Raw genomic sequence first — 17,704 nt, 5'->3', positions numbered from 1 at the left:
ATTGAAATAAATAGAGAGATGTCTTAAACTGTGTTGCACTTAAACTCAGATACAGATATCCCCTGCCATGTTACTAATAGGCAATAACTCAATAAAAAATAATAATTGGAGAATGCCATTTATAAACATTTTTTCTCTTTATATTTCAGATGAAAAACTGTTTTTGTCAAAATAGTGTAGTTGTCTAGCAATTGTAACAATTTTAGTAGATCTCAATTTTAGATAGGTTACTACCTAGTAGTTTTCTTACTAAATTTGTAAATCGTCGGCGTGAATCGCATTGTCCGCATTGCACCCACCAAAGTACAGACGCATATTATTATTTTTTTAATACCTATACCTGCAGCTCCTACATCGTCTATAATTATTTATAACGCGTACGTTTTTGCCGCGTACGTACATATGGTAAAAACTAAACGATTTGAAAATAAATATTATAAAACAGTCAATAGGTACCAAATATCATATTGTATTTGTATATAATATGATATATGTTTTTTTTAACATTTTCGAAATTCGACGTTTTGTGGTTGGTATATGTAAAATTATTATTTTATTATTTTATGTCAATCGCTGTAGATATTATAATGGTTACCGAAACCCAATAAACGACTAAAAATTACTCACTATAGCTCACAAAATTGTTTACACACATATACATACACGCGAGCTGCACATACGCCACAGAGGTAATACACGCATATAACATACATATTATTATTATTATTATTCAATTATTGCATTGTTTTGGATTTTTGGAATATGACGTGTGCGAGTGTGCGTGTATAAGATTATGCACTATAGGCGTATTGTATAACTGCAGGTGCAATATGTTACACGTACGATAACTGATAAGACTATATACAACTATAATATTATACCTGTTATAATAATGTACGATATAATAATATTATATGCTACAGTTCCACTGAGATTTGTGAAGTTGAACCGCAAGAGTTTATAAATGCGCAGACCTTGAGACAATTTAGGATTTGTTTTTAGATTTATTAAGTATGTAGTATGCGTATTTATATAATATATACTTTGAAATTCAAAGCGTACCCGTCCGTTTTTATATTAGGTATATTAGCTCCATATATTGAAGCTTGCACTATCTCTCATTAGACTAACAAACGGCAAGATAGTATCTATCCTTAGAAACCACCTCAAAGCACTTAAATATATTTTACAGAAACGTTTTAAGTCCATAGAGCTGTAACGATATTATCATGTAGACATTTTCAACGTGACAAATTCGACCGTGAAAACCACATTTTTCAAAATGTTAAGTTGTAAACTCATTGCACGTGGCATAAAATGGTAGATAGTAGATTATGTAAAAATACTAGTACTGTCTAGTAGGTACCTATATAGTTTTTGTATCACACGTCTATGATCAAATTACATATATTTAATACTTGTCCCCATCACGAGTGTGTTATAAAAATATATTCTAGTGTGGCGTGGTAGACCTCTATCTGACTAACTGTTAAAAACAATTTTACGTTCTTAAGAATTACGATCTAAATCACAACGTTTATAGGTGTTTATTATTAAATAATATAATGTATATGATTAAGTAGAACGTTTCATTATTTTTCTTACTGAATTGATTTTTACCTCTATATATTATATACTGTTACTGCATTAGTCTGCATATATTTTATTACCAATATAAAATTATTATCAAGACTGCTAAATCACAATAATTATTAATTGCATATTTGCATAGGTTACTTATTCCATAAAATGTCGAAAATAAAAATTTAATACAAAATAAACGAGATTGCTTTAGTCAATGTCTACTTACTTTATAGTTTATACACTTTATATTTATATATAATAATACGATACACGAATACAAATACAAATACATAATATATTTATATATGATAAGCCATAAGCGAATTTTCTAAACGTGTAAAATACAGTTTCTGTTTTCTTTCATACATTTGTGCGTTTGTGCACGAATTTCGTGTTTTAATGATTGTCGAACAAGGAAAGTATATGAATCATGATAAACAATCGGAAATCGAAATGTGATGTGTTCGATATACAAAGTTAAAAATTATTCGTGTTTTTCATGTCTAATACGATATAATATCCTATACTTAGTCACGTATAATGTACTGCGCCAAAACATTAATTATTATTATTTATATTCCCATATATACGATTTCATGATCACCACGGGCCTATTTTTAATAATAATAGCGAATAATTTGTTTCAGATTTCATTCTGATAAAATATAACAATAAAATTATTATTCTTTAAACACGATTGGTTCATAGACTGCAGTACACCGATGAATAAATAATGTACCGACAAAAAGTAAGCTTATAAATTTATAACTACGCAATTTCATATATTATGCGGTACATTGATAAATGTATAAACATATTTTTATAATAAAAATAGGTAGGCCATTTGTGTTAATTATGCTCTATGGTAGGCCTATGATAAAGATAAATGTGTCAGATATTAATCTTGATAAATCTAACTTTTAAGTTAAATATAAATATGTTCTGCAGACTATACAAATCATTTGACTAATTTTATCTTAACCTAACATATCAGTCGGCACATACAAATTCATATATAACATATAATAAGCACAATTTTTAGATATAGGTATAACGATTTTTCATAACTAATGAAAACTGAAATCGTATACCCTTATACGATTCATAATAATAGTCTGCGTTTTATATCTGAATAAGAGTTAGGGATCTAGTTCCTTTATATTTGCGCATTATATATAGACGGTTTCAATTTCAGCCAAAAGTTGTAGTGTAAAATCATGATACTAAAATCAAAATAAATAGACGTTTAGAAAAAAATGTAATAAATAAAATATCGTTATAAGTAAAAAAAACCAAATCATAAACTAAATCTAAAATCAATTGTTTAAAAAAAAAGTGCGACAAAACAACTTAAACAACCAAAAATGACTGTTGTAGTTGTACATATACTTACATATACTACAGATGACGATCAGACTTGCGGGTATTCGGTCATAATGTTTACCTCGAATTTAAAATTGTTTATACAATTAATTATATATTCTTAAACATTTTTTCTAAATACTTGTAGGTATATGCAAAAAAAAAAATTGATAAAAATCATAAACTTTTAACAAAAAAAATCATTCATTGTATATGATGAAGACGCATTAAAAAATCATTAAAATCGAAAACGTTCTCCTCGAGCAGTGCACAACAAAAACAGTAACGTAAACAGTAGGATGATACAATTTAGATAAGACGGTTGAGTTATAATAATAATAATAATATGTGCTCGACATTTTTCAACAATCTATCTCCACTATGAAAAGCAGCGTTCTGTGAATAAAATACTGAAATATACATACACATTTTTCGTAAAACAAACTTATTAATCCAAAAATAGTGAAAATTGTTATTTCAGTCGTGATATTCAAGATGTATTACAACACGGTTTGTATTTATTTTTAAAAGAAAAAGTAAGCTTATTATAATAATCAACGGTGTCGTTAAACGTCAACAAAAAAGTAAAATAATAATATTATTTCAATGTCGGACACGACGACCCGACGACTACATGCAGTAGCGCGCGAGATTTAAAAATATAAATATCATTAAAGTATAATAATATAGGTATAATAATACATAAGGTCCGAACACATTTTATTTAGTGCGCATTATATATACGTACCGTAATCGAACGGAAGAACTGCTGCGGTTGCGTCGGAACAATTTACAATAATAAATGCATCATCGCGTTAACGCGCAATGTCTATATATTATGTACTGCGACGGATATCGGACCAGCGGCCTTCCACACACACGGAAAACGATCAGACGTCGAATATCACTGTTGCGATATGATGTAATGCTCGCCGGTGCTGCAGCCGATGTACAGCGCCGCCGGTCCGACATATCATTATTATATTGTACTAATTATTATTATTTCACCGTACGGCCAAGACCCGCGATTGGCTACCTCCCCGTGACCGGTCTCACGGTACGCACATATTATTATTATTATATGCGTACAATGATATTTATTTAATTAAAAGTTTTCTAATGCACCGCGCTCGTGTGTGTGTGTGTGTGTGTGTGTGTGTGTGTGTGTGCGTGTAGACATTACGTATGCGCTGAAATCAAAACTTGCTGTTAACTTTGTATAGACGATAAGAGGTATGTCTACCGCGCTGCGCGTCCATTATTCATATTATTTATTATGAATTATATATTAAACGTCGAAAATAATAAAATAATGATAAAAATCGATCCGCTGTGTTAATAATAGTTATTCTTATTCGTTATTTTGTGAGAAAATCCAATCATTCACAGCTAGAGACACGTTATAGAGTGTAATTAATTATTGTTATTCGACCTGCAAAGAGTTTATAGGTTCCTCATTAATATTGCGTTTGTGGTTCGATGCGCTCGCTCTGCTGTCTTAGTTTTCGTCAAAACTCGAGAATAAAAAATACGTTCGTTGTACAGATGTACATAATATACTATACAATATAATATTTGATATGGTTGTATACAATAGTAATAAAACTGTGGTCTGTTCGAATAATATAGTGGTTGTCATTTTGTATCGATGGTAAAAAAATTAAAAATATTTTTATCAAGAATCACAAAACATAAAAGTTTTTTTTAAGATGGATACCTATAATAGATAATAATTTATATTTTATATGTCAAAATAAGTAACGTTTTGGTACTCGAGTTTTTAATAATGTTAACATGGTTTAAAATATTGATAGAAAATTAAATTAAAAATGTGGTGATTTTTGAACCTGAATATTTTACTATATGAATAAATAATAATGTTTTAAACACAATATTATCTATTAGGCGTTAAATGAATGATTCGATATTGGATAAGGGGTCCCTTGTAAATATTTAAAAATTTGTGGTCTAATTGTCTAAATCCATAAACGCATAAAATCCCATATAAATATGGATTTGTATAAAATTCAACGTTTTATTTTATTTTATTACATATTTACTTTTTTAAGTTTAATTAATGAAACTATTAATTCACATCATAAGTATAAGTGCTTCCAAATGCGGTTAACATTTTTTTTTTTTAGCTAAATATTTTATTCTGATAAATTTGTTTGTATATTGTTATTTGTTAGAATGATTAGTATTAACACAACATACATAATATAGTGGTCTAATTTTTTTTTCATCAATTTTTTTGTAAAATGATTTTAATTTTGAAAAAATGACTTGACACTAGATTAAAAATCTGATAATAATTTTACTGCAATATTATGTTATAAAAAGCATGAACAAGTATTCAATTTTGATCAAATGGGGAATATGTTTTATTTATTTTTATTTAAAAATATCACTATTTTCTCTTCCAGGATATCTATTTTAATCTATATTAATAGCTATATAATATTCTTTACTTAACCGAATCACCGAATCACTTCTTAGAAATAGATAACTGTCGAAATCATCATACTATTCAGTTACAATTTCTTCCAAATATTGTTGAAACTAATGATTAACCAATCCTATAATCGTTATTTCTTTCCAAGCTAGAACTTTGCAACATAACACATCCCGAAGTATAGTGTACAATAATAAACAGTAAAATGAAAAACCATAGGCAATTTAATTTTTTTATTTTCTGTATTCAATAATATATAGATAGCTAATTATTTTTATATTATTAATACGATATATAAAGTGCACTGTTGTTTTGTTAAAAAATCAATCGTAAAGAACACGTGTTGCTTTGTATTTTGATGAGTGCCAGCCATTTATTTCTTCAAAGCCATACTGACGGCGAGAAATTGTTTTGAAACGTGTGATTCCACCAAAATGAACACCAGTCAAATAGTAGTCCTGTATCGACGCGTTCGCTAATCGTTATCCGTTTTTCTCGATTAAACCCTCTCAACAAGAGTGCTTCGGCAGACGGCAGTATATACACGTACCGTACTTACACAACACGACAAAGACGGCTAATGGAAATTTCGCGTGCAAAAAACACAGGCGTGGCATCGCATAAAACCCATTTGCGTTCCAACGGGTTTTTCGGCAAACGCAATTCACGAAATTAAAATAATATAATGTATTGCGCAGAATTGGCGCCGCACGAAGTACATAGATGTCATAAATGTCATATTAACGTGACGAATTGTCATTTGACTCAAATCTGGGCAAGTCAGTCATTTATTCCAACTAGTTAAAATTAAGTTACGCTAACAACTAATTATAAGTTACTTCCTGTAATTTCCAAAATTCCTAAAATAGTTAGTTAGTAGTTAGTTGGTGAAAATAATCATAACTTATAAGTTATAAGTTAGAGTAGAAGTTGGAATTGGTATTTTTTTTCAAGTCAAAAATATACATTTAAAAACCCGTGTGTTAAATTGTAAAGTATTTCATTAAATGCTAACTTTATTTGTATATTATTTAATAAATAACCGTGATTTAAATTATTTATTACAAGAAATATGAAGAATTTATACAAATAATATTATAAGAAATATACCAATCTACTATCAAAAAATACTAAATATTACTTATTGTCTATTGATTATTTATCCTGTCGGTACTCGGCTAGCAGTTTACGCTTTACGGAGATTTTTGTAGTAAAAATATAAATTAAATAACTAGCTATTATTTTTGTTTTTAACGCGTTTAATTAGATTATTTTATGCATTGAATTCAACTCATTAAGTTGTAATGTTATTATGAAATTCATAAATATGAATAACATGAATTAAAACCAACTATAGTTTTAAAGTAACTTTCTAACTTAATTTTTATTATCTAACTAATTAATGCCCAGTTTTGCTATTCGTTCGTATAATATAACGACGCGACTTGAGTCAAAGTTCTCTACTGTAAGTATAAATCTCGAAAAAATTGCAACCGTATCATATTATAATACTATAGGTAGATATCATGCGATCGTCATGCGGTCCACAGATCGTCATCGGCGAAATATTGGCAGATTGCCTACACGGAACGCCGTGCGCCGTTCTTTCGCGCGATTTTGCATTGTATTTTATTAGCGCAATGTTTTATTATATCTCACGTACAGACCGTGCGAATTCCCCCTAAAACGTAGACCAGAACTCTGTTGGTGTTGCGATTTGTTCATCTAACCGTCGGTCGGACGGGGTACGCACATGAAAACTTTTCTCGATCGTTCACTGCCGCCAGGGACGAGTATATTACAAAGAAGGGTCTCCCGTAATCGAATTATTATCGTGATTGGGATTTATAATACGCGCAATCGGCCGGCAACGTTTCTCCAATCGCGTGGATGTTTAGGTTTCGCGGGGTCAAGTTAATACTCTAAATAGGTATGTATATAATATATCACGTGATGTGTGGTTTGGTGCGTATTCGAGAAAACTTCGTACATGCGATATATATATATAAATGGGATAGTAAACATCGGGGTATGGGACCAAATAGAATAGCGACTGATGGGGGACTGCCGCCGCCACAGGGATGACTCATCGAAGCACTTAGCCGGGATCTTCTGTGCCTTTTGTCGTCGTTTTCACACAGTGTTTTTATTATTATATATCGAAAAGCTTTTTGTCCGCGAACAATCTAATAACAAGAACAACATAGCGTTTTAAACGTTAAACGATTTTTTCCATTTCGTTTTTTATTTTCGAAAAGTACACTTTTATTATTGTTTGACTTATATACACCGCGGATACTGTGACCCACGTACAGACGAGTTTACGTCGATGTTAATTTATTTATACTTTTATATGAAGCGTATTTCGTTAACCACTTTCAATTTATATTTTCTGTACAGTGTATAATATATTATATACTATATATATATATATATGTATATTCCTACATTTATACATTCTTAGGCATAGAGACTTTTCGAAAATAATGTGAACTCGAGAAGTTGTAGAAAATACAGTTTATCGACTATATAATAATAATAAGTAATAAATGACGCGTTTGTGTTTATTTAGGCAGTATAATTTACAATATACCTACCTACGTATACTAGCTGCTTCCTGTTTGGTGTAGAAATTCGTTTTGTCGACTTTCCAATTTCAACCTTGTATTTAGAATCCAAACGAGAACTTCGTTTGTTTAAATACATTATAGGGATAGTAAACCGAAATAGTGACGAATGAATATAGGTAACGAATAATCGTATACGACCTATTCTATACAACAGTGGTCTTCAACATTACTAGACTCATAAAGTCACAACTCATTTAAATTATTATTTATACTTAACCCATACTTAAATAAAAAAACAACTGATTCTAAGTATTGTTTATGCGTGTATGTATAAAAAACCTAACTAATTTTTATTTGGTTTAATGTTATTATTTTATTTGCTTTGTACAATTGAATAAATTGCATTTTGTCTGTAGTAAATTTATAATTTTAAGTTTATCGCGACTCAAATTTAGGTCACCGACCATCGGTTTGAGACTATATTAATATCATGTATAGTTTACTTATATAATACACATTTTATATAAGCTACATAGGAATCTCATCATAATAATTTTTTTAGTTTTATCGATACTCGATAGCATCGTTAATCATAGGTACTCCTTTTTACGATTAATATTTTAAATACTGTTTTATCTAGAATCTATAATTATTGAAGTATAATATATAATACACATATTATATCGATAAGGTTTTTAATAAAATACATATACCAAACAGTTATGACCTAGGGGCTAGGATCTAGATACGGGAAAAAAACTGTTTTTCCAAAATGTTACCTATACAAAGAATGAAAGGTTAAAAGAACAATATAATAATACAGTTCTGAAAAGTCAACTGATAAGAAATGTATATGAAAACTTAGACATTGTTATTTATTCTTGATTTTGACATTTCAGTAACAATCTTTGTGTTTGTAATATAATAACTAACAAGCGCTTTATATATATTCTTTTACAACTATAGTTATTGTTTAGTTTTGAATGATACGTTTGACAGATGAAATGTTCATCTTTATACTAACGTTATAGGTTAGAATAATGTCAAGAATACAATATTATACGTGGTCATAACATAATATTTTATAAACGTATGATCTTGAATGCGCATAATATAAGAGTAATGAGTATAGTATAATACATAGTACAGTACACATTATTTATTTATATACTTAGTTGTATTGTATACCTACAAAGAATTCGTCAATATGTTGGCTATGTTAAATTTATGTTTGCGTTAAGTTTCAAATGGGCGTATAGTGTATTTAATATTAATATTACAACCATAAATATCGAAAATATTTCGTATGGAAATATGGAATAGCTAGAACATTGATACACAAAAATTTAAATGACCTTGATGGCTTGATTTATTTCAAATTCATGATACTTCCTAGACTTCTAAAACATGTTTTTGAAAAAAGAATGAAAATCAGGACATATATAATATAAATATATATTTTATAATATATATTTTGTGTTTATATTAAGGATAAATATAAATGATGGTATTTACGAAATCCAATCGAGGGTTTTTTAAAAACAATTCAATATGTTTTGTGAAAATTGTGGTATGTTGAGCTAACTGGATGTACTACTCGGTATTATATATGTGTATTATTTTGATTTGCGATGCACAGTGTGGTAGACAAACCCAAAATTCCCCGGATGGCTGCAGGATATAGGACCGTTCAAACTATTCAGTGTGGATCGTGAGGTATGTGGACAATTAATACTACAATTTATTATTATTACGTACCTATTATATTTTAATTGGTCGTAAATAGTTTTTATTTTTAACTAAACATAGAATTTAATTATAAAAACTTTTTTATTAATGGTTATTCGTTTCATTGTTTATAAATTATATGAAATGTAATATAATATTACATGGTAATCGGCATTATTTTACTTTTTAACTAGTTATCATAACAGAAATGTTAATATTAAACTATTAAAGTAAACATGATGATTATTAATTATCTGCACTCGGCAGACGTCGGAATTTGAAATTGTAAAACCTATTTGATTTTTACACGTACTTGTATTTTTATGCTATCAGCGATTGTAGCCATGTCATTCTAAATCGAAAAATGCACTAGTGACGATAAATCTGACAGAAAGGAATATTGCATTGATATAATCCATCATTAAGTGTACACTCAATAATAATAATAACAAACACGATAAAAATTATTAGTTACATTATTGATGTATGAACCTCATTGTTTTATTTAGTTTTTTAGGACTAAATAGCCCAAGCGTTGTTTTATTTGACATTAATTTATTGTTATTGTATCTATAGTTTATTTGAAAAAAAAAATAAAACTAAATATAGGACTATAAATAAACGTAATTAAAATGTCATAACTAGGTATAACTAAAAACAAAATATATTGAAGTTATAATTTTTATAATTGTGTAATATGTATACCTATAAATAAATGTGCTAAACAAATAATATTACAACTTTACTAATAGGTATAATTAAGAATTTAAAAAAAGTAGAAAGAAATTATTTTTGCATTAAAAATAATATTTTTAAGATATGTTTTATTTAAAAAAATATTATATATATATTATATAATATTTCAATCTTAATAATATATTTTCTGCAGCAAAAAATAAATGAGCCGTTTTCCAGTATTATTATAAACAAAAATAAACTCGGCACGGTAGTGCCAAGCATAAATCGTTTGACCAATCAAGATTAGAATGTACATTATTTCAGATTCAATTAATTTCATCCGAGTATTAGAACCAAATCTGCGTAGAATTTTAGACCGAACCGTGTCCTTTAAATTTCAGTGAAAATATAGGTTTTTAAATTAGTTTTAGAATAATATCTTTTTCGGATGAAGTCATGAAGCATAACGTTGTCATAATTAATATATCGTATTTTTTTATTTAAATAGTTAACCTGAATACCAGATTTAAATAAAAATCCTGATTTCGTATTGGTCATTGCAATCCAGATTGATATTCGTGTTTTATTTAAATTATAATTCGATTTAGATTTGTTTGTAAGCATTTAGAATTACTGCATTACGTATGCAATAAGTTACCACTAATCACTAAAACTTAGGCGATGAACCACTAACTAGCAAAGGTGGGTATCAACTAGTTAAAAAGTTAATTTTTAAAAACTTTTTTTTAACTAGTTAGTTGATTTTTTAATTAATATAATGATTAAGCTAAGTCTCAATTAGCTTAAAATTGTACATTATATAATAATTTAGATTTTTTCATTATATTAAAAAAGTAATTGGTATATGTGTTAAGTTAAAATCAAGTTTATATAATATAAACGTTTATCTATAATAAAAACTGAGGCAAGAAAAAAATGTATTAATTTAATTAAAATCTGTATATATTAATTGTAAATAATTTATAAAAACCAATTACCTATGTAAGTATTAAATAATATCCATATACTAATTACCTGTGCTGTCGATGTTTTAGATCTATATAAAAAAAATCGAAGTTAAAATATTAAAAATTTGTTAAATAGGTAGTTATTTGTTTAATCAAGATGTTTATATAAAATAACGGTTTTAGATTTAAAAATAAACAAAGAAAAAAGTAATAAATTATTTTTGACAGTTGAGAAAATATTTTTTTTGTATTATATTAACTTTTAAACTCTTAAAGCTATATTATTTTTTAACTTTTAACTAATAGCAGAATGTTCATGACGTGTGGTTCACAAACTCAAGTTAATTTTTGTCATTAACTTGTCCACCTTTGCTAATCAGTACTCACCATTGATAACTTTCTTTTATCCAACGTAATTCTATTTTGGTCTATGCAAAGTGCAAACTACAAACAATAGCTCAGCTCCTATATTTTTTTAGTCTATTTTTACGAAGATTATAGCGTCGACTTTGCTATGTTTTGGTCTTTCGCCATTCATCAATCCCGGAGCCGTAACTCGTTGCCTATTCTTTTATGCTTATATAGATTATATTATTCGCATTCCCGGATCTCTGCCTTATTCTTGAAGCATTCAATGGATATAGACTCCGACATATTATATTGGTATATTTTTGTTATCCCTATCCATCTTCTCGGTAGAACGTATCATCTCCTCGTGTTACGTTGATAAGAAGTTACTATAACTTGCGTAAAACCGTGTATTCGTTTGTAGTTTTAACATTTAAATTTATCTTGATTAAATACAGAGAATAAAATAAAATTAATGTGCATGATTAACTAAATTTAAAACAGTAAGTATTTTTTTTTATTTTTTTTTTTTTGTTGTTATTATCAAAATACCATGAAATAATTAAATTAAATTAAACGTTCCTAAAAATACTATACGTCATATTTTTGTTTTCTCTGATTATGAAATTAAATAACGAGTTAGGTATTTTTGTAAGAATAATATTATTATAACATAAATACGAATGCCGCCGAATTCTAATACTTGAAAATTTTTTCCAATATTAAAAAATTGTATTTGTCCAAAACTATAATAAGAAGCAATAAAATTATATGACTTAATGGACGCAAAAAAATAATTTAGAATAGTTCCCATTATAATAAATTTCAATTGATAATTTAACAGTAACTAATTTTCCATTGAACTTTAAATAAAAAGTTCCAACATAACAAGAAAGAATCCATTGATCTTCAACATATATTGTAAATTTAATGTGTATCTAATGACAAACAACGATGAACACTTATATGTGTAGGCGTATCTTCTTCCAGGTTTGAGGTTATAGTTCGCAATTTTTCAGTAATTTTTAATTTTTTAATCACTATTTATTCAGTAAGACTGGTTAGATGAAGATGTGATATGGTCTGATATAGTTCATCCTTGAATCTTCACTTAAATATGTTTGCGACTTAGGTTAAATTATAACACAAAGTTGAAAGTATAATGTAATGAAATAATAAAAAATTATTTTTGACAATTGAAAAAATATTTTTTTTGTATTATTATATTAACTTTTAAACTCTTGGAGCTTTATTATTTGTTAACTTTTAACTTTAAAAGAATGTTCTTGACGTGTGGTTCACAAACTCAAGTTAATTTTTGTCATTAACTTGTCTACCTTTGCTAACCAGTACTCAACATATACGTATCTTCTTCCAGGTTTGAGTATATTATAGTTTGCAATTTGTCAGTAATTTTTAAACACTATTAATGCAGTATGACTGGTTAGATGAAGATATGATGTGGTCTGATAGTTCATTCTTGAATTTTCACTTAAATATATTTGTGACTTAGGTTAAATTTAACACAAAGTTAAAAGTATAATATAATGAAATAATAAATATTTTGTTCGAATTCACTCTGTTCGTATCCAAACTACTTTCGTGGTAATTAACACTAATTGTAAATAAAATATAAATATCAGTATTTCGTGAACGTTGTGCTCTTTCCACGTTTCTCTGGACAGAAATGGTGTTTCCAAATGTATGTCGCCAACAGTCCGCGATTAATGCCATAAGTGATTTGATAGTTGCCCATTTATATGTTGTAGTGAAAACTGCTGCTAAACAATATGCTAACGATCGACTATACACGATGATACATGATTCATTATATATATATTGATATGAATGATACGATAAACTGTTCATAGTACTACAATGATATTGTGTTTGATCAACATAAAATATTAGCTTTGAAAATTTTGTCACTAATTCTTAGCTCTTGTAATTATTGCAAATGTTTATATTATTTTACCCGTATAATATTATGAAGGTTTTAAATGGCCACACACAACACTTCGTATTATATTATTAGCATTAGGCGTGTACATCATATTCGATTAAATTGTTGGTGATAACTGATAATTATTGCTCGTCGATTCGTTCCGTGTGTAGCTGCTCACCAATTAATCTTGTATTCATGTTTAAAATCGTCTTGGCCAATAATTATCGAATGATCTCGTCAACGATTTAACCACGTTGAGGCACTCAGTTATAGTAATTAAATAATCGAATTAATTGTCATAAGACATTTTTTGAATTAAAGTTTCGACGTCCTTATTCCTTAACTGCACTTAAGCATGCTTTTGTTGTATCCATGTTTTATACAAAGTTATCCTATTGATTATTTTTACTTAGTGCTCTTGTATAATAATAATAGTTTATGTGTCATTTACGTCTATTCGTTATCGCTACCAGTAAGAGGTAACAAGTGATATCGATTAGCCCAGACTTACTACTTCATAATTTATTGTGATATTTCATTATATATATATAAAATGAAGTCATCTTCGAGTAAATTTGAAATCGATAAAAAATGGTTGATCTCGAGTGTGTCAATTTTTAATTTTTACTTATTTTAATAAATTATAATAATAATATTGTCAGTTTTCTGATTAAAATTAATAATTTTATTTTACATTTGATTTATATTAATATAATTGAAAAATTGATTTAATATATGTCTTTGTATTTAAAAGTTAAGTTTAATATGTGTATAATAGTTTCAGAAAACATTGATTTTTACCCTGATCAAAAATTATATACAAAACGGTCATCTATTCACATTTGGTGTAACTACATTAAATAGTGTAATTTGAAATTAATTCGTACTTTCGATAAAATTATTGTATTATTGGTAGATTGGTAAAATTTTTTTTTCAATGAAAAGTTTATAATCATTATTAATTACGAAAATGTTTCAGGTAATAACTTTGTATTTGTTTTCTGATATTTTAAGACTTCTGCTATTTTGATTACCGGGTAGAATTTGAGTACGTTAATTTTGATATTGTCATGAGTAAGTACGTTAAGAAAATAGATCAAGATTTTCTAAAACCTACAAAATCATTTTGTCAGTTTTTGGTTTAATTTCAATTTAAATACTATTCATTTTAATATAATTTATAATGTCAAGAAAAATAATATAGTCTTAAGAAGATCGTTTACATTTCCCAATATTTTAACATTAATTTTTTATTAATGATAAACATAATACATTCACAAGACATTTTCGATGAAACATTATTTACAATATATTATTCTATTAACTATAATAGGTATATTCAATTAAGAATATAGTGTGAAATTAATAATTTGGTATAATACATTTGTATTTTTGTTTAATAATAAGCAATAATTAACTATATTCAATTCAGAATATAGTGTAAAATTAATAATTTATAATACACAAATAAATTTACAAAACAATTATTATTTGATAATGTGAAATTGTGTATACCAATGGTTATACACATTTTATAATAACAATTTTTTTTAGCAATTTTTATTGGTGGAATTTATTGTAAATCGAAATGTGAAACAAGTCAACGCCATTCGGTACAGTTATCACATTGTTTTCTAGGGAACAGATCTCATCTATTCTATTACAGAGAGTAAATGGTGACCAGATAACCGTTCTGACTATTTGAGAATAGGTGACCAACTGGTGGCTGAAACTACACCACGTTATTGTATTTGTGAATTGTAAGGTTATGAACGTATGCCCATCAAAATTCCAATCTTTAATATTTCGTAATGGACATCATGACTAGCCAATAGCTTATTACGTTCTTCGAATTTCGATACCATCCCATATTCAAATAATTTATGTCAACTTGAATTTAAATTAATAATTAACTTACAGTTTACACGCACTATTGAACGTGAAATATGTAAAACACTACGGTGTCTCGCTTACTATAGTATATACGTAATATTATACTCGTACAACTAGTACCTACGCCACAGATAAAGTTAAATACAAATTAAAAATTATATTATTATAATTAATAATATATATTATTACGCGAATCTGTAAATTGTCATTGAGATTGTCATTTATAATTATTATGGTTAAACTATATAGATTATTCAATTATTGCATATAGGACATAGGTAATGTTCGTTTCACGGTTGGTAACACACACGCCGCACACATATATATCCACATAAAAGTATCAAATTTCTTTAGGCACCAATACATTTTTTACGTCGATTGATATTTAACTTTCTCTAATTCGAGATAACTATTTATAAAATTGTTACACAAGTGCAGTCAAAACTGTTAAAACCTAAATGTTGTGAATATTTTAAATTGTAATAGTAAGTAAAAATAATAGTCGACGTTCTGTAATGTTTGAATGATTAAAAAAAAAATGGCTGTTCTTCAATACATCGTTCAAATTAGTATTTCAACTTTTTAAAATAATACTATTTTGAAAAATAAAAATCCTTTCAAATTTTTACAGTCTGAATTAAAAATTATCATGTAAAAAAAGACGTATAATATAATATGTCTACAATGTACGAGTAATTATTTTAAATATAATTTATTTTTTCATAAAACCAATATCAAATTATATTAATTATATTCTGTAATCGGTCCTTTTGACGTATTTTGTCTCTTACAAAGTGAGATAACGATAATAACTTATTAGAAATAAAATGAGAGAACCATAATTATACAATAATAATCTATATAGTTCAACTGATTAAAACATAATCATAGAGTAATTTCAGAGTTCAAGTCACTCTTCTAGGCTTCTATACAATAGTTAAATTGTAAATTTAATTTTAAAGTAGAAGTAAAATAGTTATTTATTCTAATTTATATTTATTAAAATAATGTTTAAACAATATGCATGCTTAGAAGCTTAAAATAATCAATTTAATATATTTGAGATGTTTTTAGTTTTATTATTAGGTATAATAATAATATAATATATTAAAATACAGACCTTGTCGGTGGCATTGTGTAGGCAGTACACTTTAAAGTATAACCCGTTACCAAAATTGTAGTAGGTAACAAAAACTCACGGTTGATGTAGTGGTATTTTTTTTATAAAAAAAATAATTATTTTACATAAATTATTACGAATTCACGCAAAATAAAATTAAATAATTATAAAATATATTTATATGTACGTAGATAATAGTTAGTATAACGATAAAATAATTTTTACGTTTTAAAAACTAAACATTAAGTTTTTATGAAGTGAACTCATGAAAATACGGTAAGCGCAAAAGAGCCACTACTAACGTACTGCCGTACTGGTTCGACGTATGGCCGACCACATTTGTTGGCTGCTGCATGCCAGTAACCACTACCCTAGATCGCCTGGTTCGCTCGGTGGGAGAAATCAAAATAATAAAGGCGACGTGGAAGACAGAAACGTGGTTAAACACTACATACTACTTAGATTACTAATGCAACGCGACCGTGACAATTTATTATATTTCTAATGCTTCAAAATAGTTTTTTTTTTTGAAACTGTAAAAACTGCTTCCATGTGTTGATAGTTTATATACATGTAAAAATGTAAAATAACAACCCTTTATTACTTTAACCTTGTTATTTGTACACAATTATTTTCAAATTAATATTAATAACTAAGATGTAAATTTTTTTAGGTTAATATCCACCATGCATTTTTTATGGATGTTTTGTCCACTTTTCTTAAAACAAATTTGGAACTTATAGTTAAAAAATGCAAGTCATTTTTTCTGTAAAAAGATTTTCGATGAAAAATACATAATATAAACCTATCAATAATTTTATAAATTTCAGAAAAAACTAATCTCACGAACAAAAATAATACGATTATAACTAATAAAAAGATTTTAAAGATATAAATGCGAATGATACGTACGAGAGGAGATACAAATATTAAATGAAAATAATAAAAATATCTCATCATTATTATACCTAGATATATAAATATCAGTTAACGTTTTATATTTGTATTGAACAAAATTGCTTGCATTTATTTTTCACCCGATAAATTAAAAAA

The 17,704-nt window shown here is 27.2% G+C and overlaps 1 protein-coding gene across 3 annotated transcripts in view; it reads right to left on the bottom strand.

Annotated features, from left to right (window-relative positions):
• The window catches only part of LOC132931946 (growth factor receptor-bound protein 14-like), a 100,181-nt gene that overhangs the window by 64,101 nt on the left and 18,376 nt on the right, over positions 1-17,704 (bottom strand). The window contains exon 1 of one of the 3 annotated variants that reach the window (XM_060998066.1): positions 3,695-3,893. The exons of 1 other annotated variant lie outside the window; for it this stretch is intronic. The gene's annotated coding sequence lies outside the window, so the exon portion shown is untranslated. Of the gene's footprint in view, positions 1-2,977; positions 2,997-3,694; positions 3,894-17,704 lie in introns of those variants that run through there. One more of the 3 variants, XM_060998067.1, reaches the window with a different exon arrangement.

The sequence above is a fragment of the Rhopalosiphum padi genome, chromosome 1 (assembly GCF_020882245.1).
Source record: "Rhopalosiphum padi isolate XX-2018 chromosome 1, ASM2088224v1, whole genome shotgun sequence".
Classification (NCBI taxonomy): Eukaryota; Metazoa; Arthropoda; class Insecta; order Hemiptera; family Aphididae; genus Rhopalosiphum; species Rhopalosiphum padi.
Note: the sequence above shows the minus strand (reverse complement) of the source record. Positions and strands in the feature narration are given on the sequence as shown.